The sequence below is a fragment of the Oryctolagus cuniculus genome, chromosome 7, assembly GCF_964237555.1.
Source record: "Oryctolagus cuniculus chromosome 7, mOryCun1.1, whole genome shotgun sequence".
In the NCBI taxonomy this organism is placed as follows: domain Eukaryota; kingdom Metazoa; phylum Chordata; class Mammalia; order Lagomorpha; family Leporidae; genus Oryctolagus; species Oryctolagus cuniculus.
Window position 1 is genome coordinate 41,168,281 of NC_091438.1, and position 12,349 is coordinate 41,180,629.

Sequence of the window (12,349 nt, forward strand, 5' to 3'; positions counted from 1 at the left end):
GAAAAATTTCTATAGCAGCATACATAATCTATTGAGTCTAAGGGAGAAAAAAAATGGTAGGAAATTATTGACAGTCAAACTCAGTTTTAAAAGATCATTTTGTATTTTGATTTTCAAGATGATAGCTTGCTAATTGCCACTTCATTGCCTTTAGACACCTTGCTGGGAATTGGAAGCTACCAAGACTTACCAAGTCTGTCAATGATTCTTTTGGATGTGACAGGAGCATGAGCATATCTTAACCTCTATTCCATGTTCTTGACTCTCACAGAGGTAAGAATTCTAAGCGAAGCCATCATAAGTTCTCAAGCAGGAACAGGATTTTTTAACAATGAAAGAGAAAACACGCATTTACCCATGAATATGGGACTCTTGACATAGGCAAATATCTAATGTGAGTGGACTCAAATCAGGGGGCAGAGTGAGAGAGAGAGAAAACCTGAATAGTACCTGCACCCATGGTCTGTGAAGAAAAGAGAGCCCTCTCCCACTTCCAGTCTGTTTCTGAGGCGGGGGAGGTATGTTAGCATCTAGGAAGTTTATGACACCTCCATAAACTCCATGTAGAGCTTAACATCCATGTACCCTCATGGTTCTCCCTCTTCTGGGTCCTGGATGAGACACAAGGGCATCTTTGAATGTAGGCATACTTGATTGACAGCTAGGGAGAGAACCTGCAGGGCTGTGAAGATTTCAGCTCACCCAGCCCTATCCAGCTGCCTGCTATCCAAACCCCATCCAGTTAGGAACAAGCAGGCTGAGGCACTCTCCTTTCCTTATATGTTGCCTCTTGCTTGTCCCCATTTCACAGGGTGAGAATATTTTATTTTTCTTTAAATTCTGAGGCTGCATTGTGTATGTGCAGTTTCTGTAATGATCTTGGCTGTGACTCAGCTATAGTATTTGTAATATTCTCTGTTACATCATGTGATGCTGCATTGCTTCAAATATTCTTGTATATTTTGACATTTGTTTTTCTCTCGGGGGTATATTTCTAAAATGGAATTACTGACTCAGAAAGCATTTGAACAGATCTTTTCATATATTGTGAAATTGTTTTTCTGAGAAACTAATTTTTCAGTGCCACTAGCAATATACTTATTTCCAAATGATCTATTGTATTTTATCCTGTATGTTCATTTTTGTTAATTTAACTGCATTATGCCTAGGAAGATATTGAAATATAAATAGGCATGCCTGTCCTTTTATGCCTCTTTCTTAGTAGAATTCTTTGCTTGTCCTGCCCTGGGCTTGATTGAGATAATGTGAAGAGAACTGGAAGAATCTGGGAGTGAACTGCTTAATTTCCATAAAAGGCACAAGGGTAGCTGCAAAGAAAAATGTTCTAAAGAGAGGCAAGGAGGTTAGCGATGGGAGAAAAGGTGGCAGAAGAAGTGAGGTAGGGAACTATTACAAGAGATTTAAAAAGTGTTGGAAGTAATAGCTGCAGTGATGAGTGCAATCTTGATGGAGAAATATAATGAAAAAAATTCTGGGGGCTGGAGTTGTGGTGTAGCAGGTAAAGCCGTCACCTGCAGTGCTGGCATCCCTATACGGGCACCAGTTCGAGTCCCAGCTGCTCTACTTCCAATCCAGCTCTCTGCTATGGCCTGGGAAAGAAGTATTAGATGGCCCAAGTGCTTGAGCCCCTGCACCCATGTTGGAGACCCAGAAGAAGCTCCGGGGTCCTGGCTTCAGATCAGCACAGCTCTGGCTGTTGTGGCCAATTGGGGAGTGAACCAGTGGATTGAGGACCTCTCTCTCTGTCTCTGCCTCTCCTTCTTTCTCTGTGTAACTCTGACTTTCAAATAAATAAATAAATCTTAAAAAATACAGTTAGGAAAAGGATTGCCTGCTGTATAGCTCCCACAGTCTTGTTTCATGGTGTAACTAAGGAGGAAGACGTGTACATCTTCATCACATTATGCTGGCACTCACAGTACCCTCTTACAGTTCAAGGGATATCGTGAAGCAACTGTGATCTTTGCAATGTACACTGAAGAAATAAAGCAGTTTAAAGCAGAGTATATAGGAGAGAGAGCCAGAATTACAGTGCTAAGTGAGTTCATTGATATGAAGAAAGCTACCTCCCCCTACAGGCTGGCCTGTGTGTGTATGCATGTGTTTTTAAAGATTGATTTATTTATTTGTTAATTGAAAGGTAGAGTTACAGAGAGAGGAAACACACCACACACACACACACACACACACACACACACATCTTCCACCCACTGGTTCACTACCCAAATAGCCATAATGGCCAGGGCTGGGCCAGGCCAAAGTCATTACCTAAGAGCTTCAACTGGTTCTTCCATGTGCGTACAGGAATCCAAGTTCCTGGGCCATCTTCTGCTGTTTTTCCAGGCACATTAGCTGGAGTTGGATAGGAAGTAGAACAATAAGAACTTGAACCAGAGCCCAGATGGGTTGGTACCATCACAGGAGGTGGCTTAACCGGCTGTGCCACAACACTGGCCCTCATCTTTGTTTTTTAAAGTCAGCTTCTATGGGTATCTGATTTCCTAATAAATGGAGAGTCCTAGAAGAGAAAAGTTCTGGGCAGCAACTTGTCTAATCTCACCACCAGAGAGGGCCTTCCAGGGTAGGAAGTTTTGTGAAGTACGTGTTAAGCAGCCTGGAGCCACAGTTAGAAGTCCCTGTGCCCCTAGACACTCACGGTGGGGTGGTGGTCTAGAAGAGATGGTAGAGGAAGCAGACCCCTGACATTTGTAGGCTGGTGGAACTGGAAGGTAGAGAAACAGCGGAGATTAAGTGAAATTCTGCAAAATCCAATTGATGCCTGCAGTGTTCACCACGGGAGTGGAGGTAGCGGTGAGAACAGACTTGGGAACAAATCCAGGACTTCACAGGACTCGGGAAGGCAGCATAAGCTAGCACTGATTTTAGAAGAGGAGAAGAGCGACACCTGGTGGCGCTCAGTAAGCGAAAGCTCTGCAAACACCATTTTAGTTCCCACGGAGCCCAATCCCGTCAGATAATCATTTTTCATGTAGCAACAGCATCCGGATAATGCTGTTAACGCGCTTTCCATCAGGACCGTTACAAATGTCTCACATATGAAGTTTTAAAAAAGCGAATTTGGCAGATATCTCTAGCCATAGCCAGCCTAAATACAGCAGAGAGGAGCCATCTGAACCCAGTAAGAGCAAGAGGTTATCAAAGATGAGGAAGAACGTTGAAGTGGGAGGGAACCTAGGTGAGCCAATAAGATTTTGAAAACTTCTTTGAAAATATTGTTATAATGGGGCCAGCGCTGTGGCATAGTGGGTAAACCTGCCGCCTGCAATGCCGGTATCCCTTGTGGGCGCTGGTTTGAGACCCGGCCTTTCCACTTCCAATCCAGCTCTCTGCTATGGCCAATAGAAGATGGCCCAAGTCCTTGGGCCCCTGCATCTGCATGGGAGACCTGGAAGAAGCTCCTGGCTCCCGGTTTTAGATCGGCGAAGTTCTGGCCATTGTGGCCAACTGGGGAGTGAACCAGCGATGGAAGACCTCTCTCTCTGCCTCTCCTCTCTCTGTGTAACTCTTTAAAATAAAAATAATAAATCTTTAAAAATATTATAATAATTTCATTGGGTAACAGTTGTCAGGGACAAAAACTAAAGTGTTAAATATTCAGCATTTCCTGGATCCTTTTTACTGGGAAAATATCAATTTGCTCAATAATTTGAGAGTATTTGAGGATATTCCTTTCTTGAATGAAACAAGTATGAAAGCTTCATTCACTAAGAATGAAAATTCCTTCTTGATTAGAGAACTTGTAGAGAATAATATAAAATATATATTAGAGTGCAAATAAATATCATTTTTTTCTTTCAAGAAATTGCCACAATTCTAAATCATTTGTTTATTACACATTTAAAAAATTGGACTCATGCCCAATTTATTAAGTATTCCAATATGCCACATTATCTTAAGTATTATAAATTCAAGATACTAATTATACAAATTACATCTGAAGAAGTGACTAAATATAAATAATATGTTTTCAGTTACTTCATTACCCCAATTCTTCTACCTTCTTTGCACTAAAACTTCTTAATCACTAAAGACAGCATTTTAGAATTTTGAGTTTCTGAATGTTAGAAATTTGCTTAATTGCTAGTTACAGAGACCTGAAATAATTATGGCTTAAAGTATTAGAAATTTGCTTGTCTTTCACCTAAAAGATGTTTATTCCTACAGAGAGCAAAGTTTTTCAAAGAGGTTCACACAATCTAAATGGGTGCACGAGATTCCTTCTATTCAAGATCCACACTTCACCAGTGTCATTATCTTCCTCTTACTGTGCTTCATTCATACGTCTCTCTTTTCCAATGGTTCAAGTTTGTTCTTCATTTACTGTTGGGTTATCCTCAGCATGGGGTTCCATCTTAAAGGTTGCCTGGAGATTGTAGCCACAACATTGTCATTCTTTAAGTGAGAAGAAGAACAGAAAGCCGCCTTAGTTGAGTCAGCTTCATCCTTTTCCTTTGAGGGGCTTTCCCTGAAGTACCATCCGACAACTTCTACCCACATATCATTGTCCGGAAGGCAGTCACAGAGGTACCCCTATCTGCAAAGCAGTGGGTGGGAAAGATGGACGCTCACCTGGTCATACTGCTACCTTCTGCTGTTATTAAATGTGAAGGGGAGATGGACTGTGTTGGTGTGCAATCAGCAGTCTCTGCCACACGTGTCAAGTATCTTGGCCCTAAGGTGACAAAGGAATAATGTTGCACATAAATCAGTTTTAGGCAAAGTTATGAGGGCTAGTGCGACAGAGCTCCACAGTCTCTCCCCCAAAACTGTGAAAATGCTGCATTCTGTTCCGTTTCCATGCCAAAAGTGACTTCAAATCCATGCTGGGGCCAGTGCTGTGGCTTAGTGGGTTAAGCCTCTGCCTGCAGTGCCAGCATCCCATTTGGTACTGGTTAGAGTCCTGGCTGCTCCACTTTGGATCTAGCTCCCTACTAATGTTCTTTGGAAAGCAGTGGAAGATGGCCCAAGTGTTTGGGCTCCTGTACCCATGTGGGAGGCCCGGAAGAAGCTTATGGCTCCTGGCTTTGGCCTGGCCTAGCCCTGGCCATTGTGACCATTTGGGGAGTGAACCAGTGGATGAAAGATTTCTCTCTCCATATTTCTGACTTTCAAATAAATAAATAAAGTCTTTTTTTTTAAAGAGTGGGTGCTAAAAAGTGACTTCAGCTTCCTTGGCTTGTTGTTTAAAAAAAAAAAGTCCACGTCCTATGAATGGGATCATCTCAAACTACATTTTTACAAAATTTCAAGAATGATTTGAAGTTATAACCACTATTGCAAATCTTAGAGCAAACTCCTTGCCACTAAATTGGATTCAACTATTTGCACTCTAAATTCTTTTCCCAGTTAGCTGATAGGTGTACAACTCATAAATCTTTACAAGGTATATGGCTGTATTCAGTTAATCTTACATATCGGCCTGTGAATCTGAAGTCACAGCTTTGAGGGTCTTTCTAGTGAAGAGAGGAGAATGGATAGAACTCAGAGATAAGATACGGAAGAAATCTCTAGAAGGTAGGAAGAGGGACAAGAGAAGTTAGGAGATTGGGGAACGAAGTGTAAAGTAAGATTACAAAATTGAGCACTTGGGAATAAATAAAGCAGATTTGGGGTAAGTGGGTGCTGCAATGAGAGAAATGTTTAAGGAGATTCTTGGAATGTTTTCCTGTGTGCTGTGTGTTGCAATATGCATCACATCTTGCCATTCCTTGTCTTATCCACCTCCTCAAGAGATAGTCTGTAAATGCTTGTGTCATTGTTCAGTATTTATCAGGGTTGAATTTATATGTTTTTCCAAGTACCACCTTGTCAAGATGATTTTTATGGAAAAGCAGAGACCCAGTTTATTGAGATTTATAATAGGTCATGACCTGTGTTAAGCAACACCTACTTGATGGATCTCAGTGAAAGCATAGTTGTGGATGGTTGACTCTAATCAACCTCCAGATAAGCTGTGGAAAATTCAGGCTTCATATCTGCTTCATGTCCACATCTCTGAGCAACAACAGACTAACATCAATTCTCCATTCTACCAAGGCATAGTAGGCAGAGATGACTGTGTGGGAGCACCAGAGAATAGAGTTCATCAGGAGACACACACTTATTGCACCTATCATATTCCAGGTATTATTCTACACCATGGAAAGAAAATGGTAAACAAACTAGACAGCATGCATGAGGCAGTCCCAGGTCTCCTGCAGGGGCCACATTTGGGAGAAAGAAGCAATTGCCTAGAATGGTGATGTAAGCACCTGCAGATTTCAGATGCCAACATGGAGGGATGATTTTACCTGAAGGTCAAATGGTGTGATCCATATGTTTACATAGATAGAAAGTGGCCCCTGAAGACAAAAGTCCCAACAGGCATAGGTGCGCTTGATCCTAGAGTTATCCTCACCAATAAGCAGGAAAGGGAATACCAGATTAAATAAGGAAATTCTGATAGAGCTGAAATTAACCTAATTTGGCAAGATTAATATCTATTTACTTATTTTAAAGTACGCAGATGGGAGATCAGAGAGAAAAATTGCAAAAATACTTAGAAAATTATCTTTATTGTGCACTTTAGTTTATGACACTTTTTTCAGTCGAAGACATCTGGTTACAAATCTAATTGAACAAGATCATCTAGACTTAACTTTAGGGTCAGTATCTTGCATGCTAATTGGCATTAGCATTTGAATTGACATTAAAACATATTCTTGGAGCTATCAATTACCAGGATCCATAGAAGGTTTTTTCAAATTCAGCATTAATTAAACTCAATTTTTTATGCTTTTCACAATTTAAGGATCACTGCACATGTAAGAGCGGAATTTTAATTGTTCAATGAAATTCAGGTGAAGTCTGGTCGCAGAATGAAGATTATATTTATGGTGAGTCATACAGGCAAAATTATAACAAGATGTCAGCAGAAGAAATGCCAATAATACTCTTGGTTTAGGACTGGTGTCTCAAGATTTGAATACATACAAAATATCTGGCTTCAGTTAAGGTCAAGAAATGATGAGTAAGTACCAGATTTTAGTCACTAGATTTACATCAATGGTAAAAGAGTTCAGATGAAAATGTTCACTTAGTTTCCTCCTTCATGATATGCTTGGGCAAGAAGGCTAACAGACAGGATGTCACCTAACCAAATACCCAACAAGTGGGGATCAAGTGGAGAGAGTAATTGAAATTCCCCATTTCTTTTTTTAATATTTTATTTATTTATTTGAGAGGTAGAGTTTCAGTGAGAGGGAGAGACAGAGAGAAAGGTCTTCCTTCCGTTGGTTCACTCCCTAGATGGCTGCAAGGGCCGGAGCTACGCCAATCTGAAGCCAGGAGCCAGGTACTTCCTCCCGGTCTCCCATGCGGGTGCAGGGTCCCAAGGACTTGGACCATCTTCTACTGCTTTTCCAGGCCATGGCAGAGAGCTGGATTGGAAGAGGGGCAGCTGGGACTAGCACCGGCACTCGTAGAGGATGCCGGCACTACAGGCGGAAAATTAACCTACTGCGCCATAGCGCCAGCCCTTGAAATTCCCTATTTTAGTTTAGGCTTAGAGAAAATCAGAACATGGGCTGATAAAAAGGAGGAAAAGCAGCAAATTGTGGGGGAGGTGACCCCAATAAGAAAGAGCTGGAACAACGGAAAGTGTTAGAGATTTTAATGAATGAAATGCTGGGTTGAGAGGTCTGGTGAGTGGCATGTAAGGTTTCAGAGGAGAAGCAGTTCTGGGCAATAAGACCCAAACTGTGGGACCAGAAGAGAGGGAAGGTGGAAGTTGCAGAAGCAAAGAGTTAAGAAAGTGAGAACAACAAGCAGTAGGAAGTGCAGCCAGCTGGGACAAGTGGTTTGGGATTTAGCTGTAGGAAACAGACAGCTGTCTGGAGAACACTGACAAACGTCACACACTTAAGAGCCCAGAAGTCACCAGGCAGGGCACTCTCATGATGATGAGCTCCATGTCCTGCTGCTTATCTGGCATCCGGGTCCAGGTGAAGGACTCGCCCTCAGCTCTGAGTAGTTCCAAAATTCCCAGTCCACAGGAGCTCCTCTGGCTCATATCTGTTAGGAGATAATGTTATATCCAATTAACCTTTTTTTCCCTTTCTAAAATTGCCCCACCTAGAAGCATACTACAGCACTTCTAGTAACTTAAAGAAAGTGGAGGACTAGGCACTTTTCCTTTAACCTACATCTCTATGGATTGCAAATGACAATTGTTAGGTTGTAGAAATCACCCAAATTGTTTTTATATTCCCAGTATTCAACATGAAATAAATGCTTGCTGAATCCATGAGTGCATACCTGTATGGGTGTATTGGCCATCAGAGCCACCGAGCCTTTAGGTCCCTCAGAAATGCCACTCGTGGCTCTTAGCAAAACTAAACGTTTGCTGATTTTGTCTTTCAAGAAAACCAACTCAAAATTTCATTGACTTTTTGTGTTATTTCAAGTCTGCATTTCCTTTATTTCTTTCTCTTTAGTATTTCCTTATTGTACTAATTTTGAGTTTAGTTTCTTCTGACTTTTCTAGTTTATTTCCTTTTACAAACTGTATGTGAGGTGGAGGGAGCGAGAGAGGGAGAGAGAGAGAGGGAGACAGAGAGAGAGAAAAAGCACCCCTCTCCTGGTTCATTCCCCAGATGACTGAAAGGTTGGGTCTGGGCTGGGGCCAAGCTGGGAGCTGGGAACTCACTCATGTGGGTGACAGGGACCCAGCATGCATGCTAGCAGGGAGCTGGAATCAGAAGGGGAGCCAGCACTGAAATCCTGGCACTTTGATATGGAATGCGGGTGTTCCAAGGGCTGTTTGAAGTGCTATACCAAATACCCACTATAAGGATGAGGTTCTTTGTGTGTGCTTGTTTGATAGTTCTTTTATAAAAATAAATAGGACCAAAGCATCTTGTGCAAACAGAGAAATTACATTATTTCCATGGGAGAAGAATAAATACAAAGGCAAACTCTAAAATAGAAAAGTGGTTGGGGTCATGTGTGTAAAAGTGACAAAGATGAGGTGACCTGAAACGCAGGCTACAACGTCACACATTCAGTGTGGTCTGCACTGTGTAAAACACAATGCATAGGAATAGGGGGATGCCCCACAACTTCTCGTTGGAGTTACTCCTGGGGGATGCTGTGAGGGCCTATGTCATCTTCTCTACATTTTCAAAGTAGTGGCCAGTAAAGCAAAAAGAAAAAAGAAATACTTAAAGGAAAAGGAAAACCTAAGTGCTCAAGAAGGAAGCAAGAAGTGCTTCTGAGTCTACCTCTTGGTCATGGAAGCATTCATTAGGGAACCACCTGTCAGGAAATTACCCGTGGATTTTGCCTACAAAATGGATTGTTAAATGATTTATTGATTAGCCAGAAGAGAAACTGGGGAAGAGAACTGTAAAAGCCAAGAATGAGATTCTTCCTAAATTTTTGAAAAATCTTTGTTTTCATTTTACTTGAAAGAGAGAGAGATGGAGAAAGACAGGGGGTGGGAGGGAGAGAGAGACAGACAGAAAACTTCCAGCCTTTAATTCATTCACCAGATGCCTGCAACAGCTGGGGTAGGGCCAGGCTGGAGCCAGTAGCCCAGAACTTAATCTGAGTCTCCATGTGCATGGCAGGGACTCAAGTACTTGAGCCATTATCTACTGCCTCCCAGGGTGTGCACCAACAGAACCTGGATGGGACTGGAATCAGGCACTTGGATATGGATTGCTGGAGTCCCGATGGTGACTTAACTGCTGTACCAAACACCTGTCCTGAGAATGAGGTTCTTGATGTACCCCTCTCTTGCACAGAATCAGCACCAAGACTAAGCAGCACTGAGGCCAGGGGTGAGAGTCACGGCGGGTGTTTTCCCAGGCTGAAGAAGGCCTGATGTTCTGAAATGGTTGTCAGAATGACTGGTCTTCTCTTGGGCTGATTTTCTGTGAACAATTGCTCTACAGACCAGGATTCAGGTGGATTTGTCCACTCTTTCCTTTTTTTTTTTTAACTTTTATTTAATGAATATAAATTTCCAAAGTACAGCTTATGGATTACAATGGCTTCACCCCCAAAACGTCCCTCCCACCCGCAACCCTCCCCTTTCCCACTCCCTCTCCCCTTCCATTCACATCAAGATTCATTTTTGTTTCTCTTTATCTACAGAAGATCAGTTTAGCATACATTAAGTAAAGATTTCAACAGTTTGCTCCCACACAGAAACATAAAGTGAAAAATACTGTTTGAGTACTAGTTATAGCATTAAATCTCAATGTACAGCACACTAAGGACAAAGATCCTACATGACCACTCCCACTCTTTCCTTTGTACACTGGGATTTCAAAATGTTCATAGAAAAATGGAATAGAAAGATTTTAAAAAGTGTAAAAACTTTATTTCTCAGCATACATCTAATCAAGATCAAGATACTCTAAAAAGTTTTTTTTTAATTTTTTTTTATTTACTTGAAAATCAGAGTTACAGAGAAAGGGAGAGTCAGAGAGACAGAAATCCATTTCCATCCACTAGTTTACTCCCCAAATGGTTGTAACAGCCAGGGCTGGGCCAAGCCGAAGCCAGGAGCCAGGAGCTTCACCAGGGTCTCCTTATGGGTGCAGGGGCCCAAGGACTTATTCCATCTTCTGCTGCTTTCCCAGGCACATTAGCAGGGAGCTGGATTGGAAGTGAAGCAGCCCAGACTCAAACCAGAGCCTATATGGGATGCAGGCATTGCAGGGGGCAGCTTAACCCAATTATACCCCAATAGTCAGCACCCAAGATACTTTTGTAAGTGTTGATATCAGCTGTGGGCTGGGAACTAAGGAGAGTCTGCCCTTCCAACCTGGCATGTGAGTCACCAGGTGGGAACTGGGCCTGAGCCAGGCTTGTTCCCCTCCAAGCAGAGAAAAACCTTGACTTACTTTTTACCAGGGAGTGAGGCTCCCCCCTGGCCACTGGCAACTGGGGATGGCTGGCCAGATAAGGGCAGTGAACTCTGTTAATAAAGAAGAGGTCTGGCAATGGGTCATTTGGGAGAAGAGGTAGAAGACTTGATTTGGGTGGGAGCTCAGAGAGCAATGTCTGATCGCTGGTTCCCAGGACTGACTGCCTAGCTCAGTCTCCTGGTCAGAACCCCAGAGAGGGCCTGCCCTGTGAGGGGACAGTGTGCCTGCACCCACACCTCCAGCCAGGACCAGTCCTTAGTTGATCTTCATGGCCCTGGGTGCCCTGGCCACTTCCTGCAGGGGGACATGGCAAGGAAGGAGGTTGCTTGCTAATAAAGGAATTCAGGTCTTGACTTGGCGTCCACTCACTTGCAAACATCTTTCTTGCCCATCCCGTTTCCATAAACAACATAAAGAAACTTGGAAGGACAAAGCACAGACAAAACCAAGCACTCAGGACAGCAGTGAGCCCCTTGGTCTCCCGGGAGGGCGGTGCACGGGGAGCGGCGCCTGGACTGTCCCCGGGAACGCGGCTCCTCCCTCCTGCCCATCGTCTCCTCCTCGCTCTCACCTGGTCCTTCCGTCTGCGCTAGGCTGCCTTCCTCCAAGCGAGCCCTAGGAGAAACACAAGTGTTCCACGGCGTTAGAAGCCCCAGGAAGGGCCAAAAGCGAGAGAGACTGGGCAGGGGCGGTCCCGCTGGGCAGAAGGGAACCATGGCATTTCCACCTAGCCCGGTCCCCGACTCCGCTCTGGGAGGGGAGACGGCACCGCGAGGTTCCGGACCGCCTCGGGACTGCTCAGCTGCTGTCGCCCGGGCAGGGAGGAGCAGCTCCGGGTCCAGGTCCCTGGGAGCCACGGATGCCGGCTTCCCTGGCCGGGCTCTAATGAGGACCGATTTGGGGCAAGCCGAGACCGCCCCCCAGGCGATCTGAGAGAGAGGGGCGGAGGCGACGTTTATCGCGGTCCTGGGAGGCACCGAGGTCTGAAATCCGAAGGTCGAGGACCACAGACGCCGATGCCTGGAAACGACTCGCGCTTGGCCGCGCGGGATCTGTGGTGCGGGGAGGAACGCCACGCGTCCCGGGCTGGGAGGAACGGATGAACAGAGCAGCGTCATTACTGCCACGGCAATCCCCGCAAGGCCGGGGTAAAAGATGCGGGGGTGGGGGAGGGCCGGTGGGGTTATGTTGGGGTCTGAGTCGATGGCGGCGGCCTTTTTGCCGGGGGCGGGGGCTTTCTCCCCGGTGGTCATTCATAGGACTAGGAGGGACTTACCTGGAAACGGGGTCCTTAGCCGCGGGGCTAGGACTTCGGACCCCAGCGGTGGACGCAGCTGAACTGGCCCTGGCCGGGTGGGCTCGCCGCGCATGGGGTCGCTCCAGCTCGGCCA

At 44.5% G+C, this 12,349-nt stretch overlaps 1 long non-coding RNA gene across 1 annotated transcript; it reads right to left on the reverse strand.

The window, feature by feature from the left end:
- Positions 1–4,031: 4,031 nt before the first annotated feature.
- LOC127493739 (uncharacterized) lies at positions 4,032–12,061 on the reverse strand. The gene is made up of 3 exons (XR_011390110.1): positions 11,530–12,061; positions 4,612–4,714; positions 4,032–4,434 (listed from the first exon to the last, which is right to left on the reverse strand). It is a non-coding gene; the product is annotated as an uncharacterized lncRNA (long non-coding RNA).
- Between the last annotated feature and the right edge of the window lie 288 nt (positions 12,062–12,349).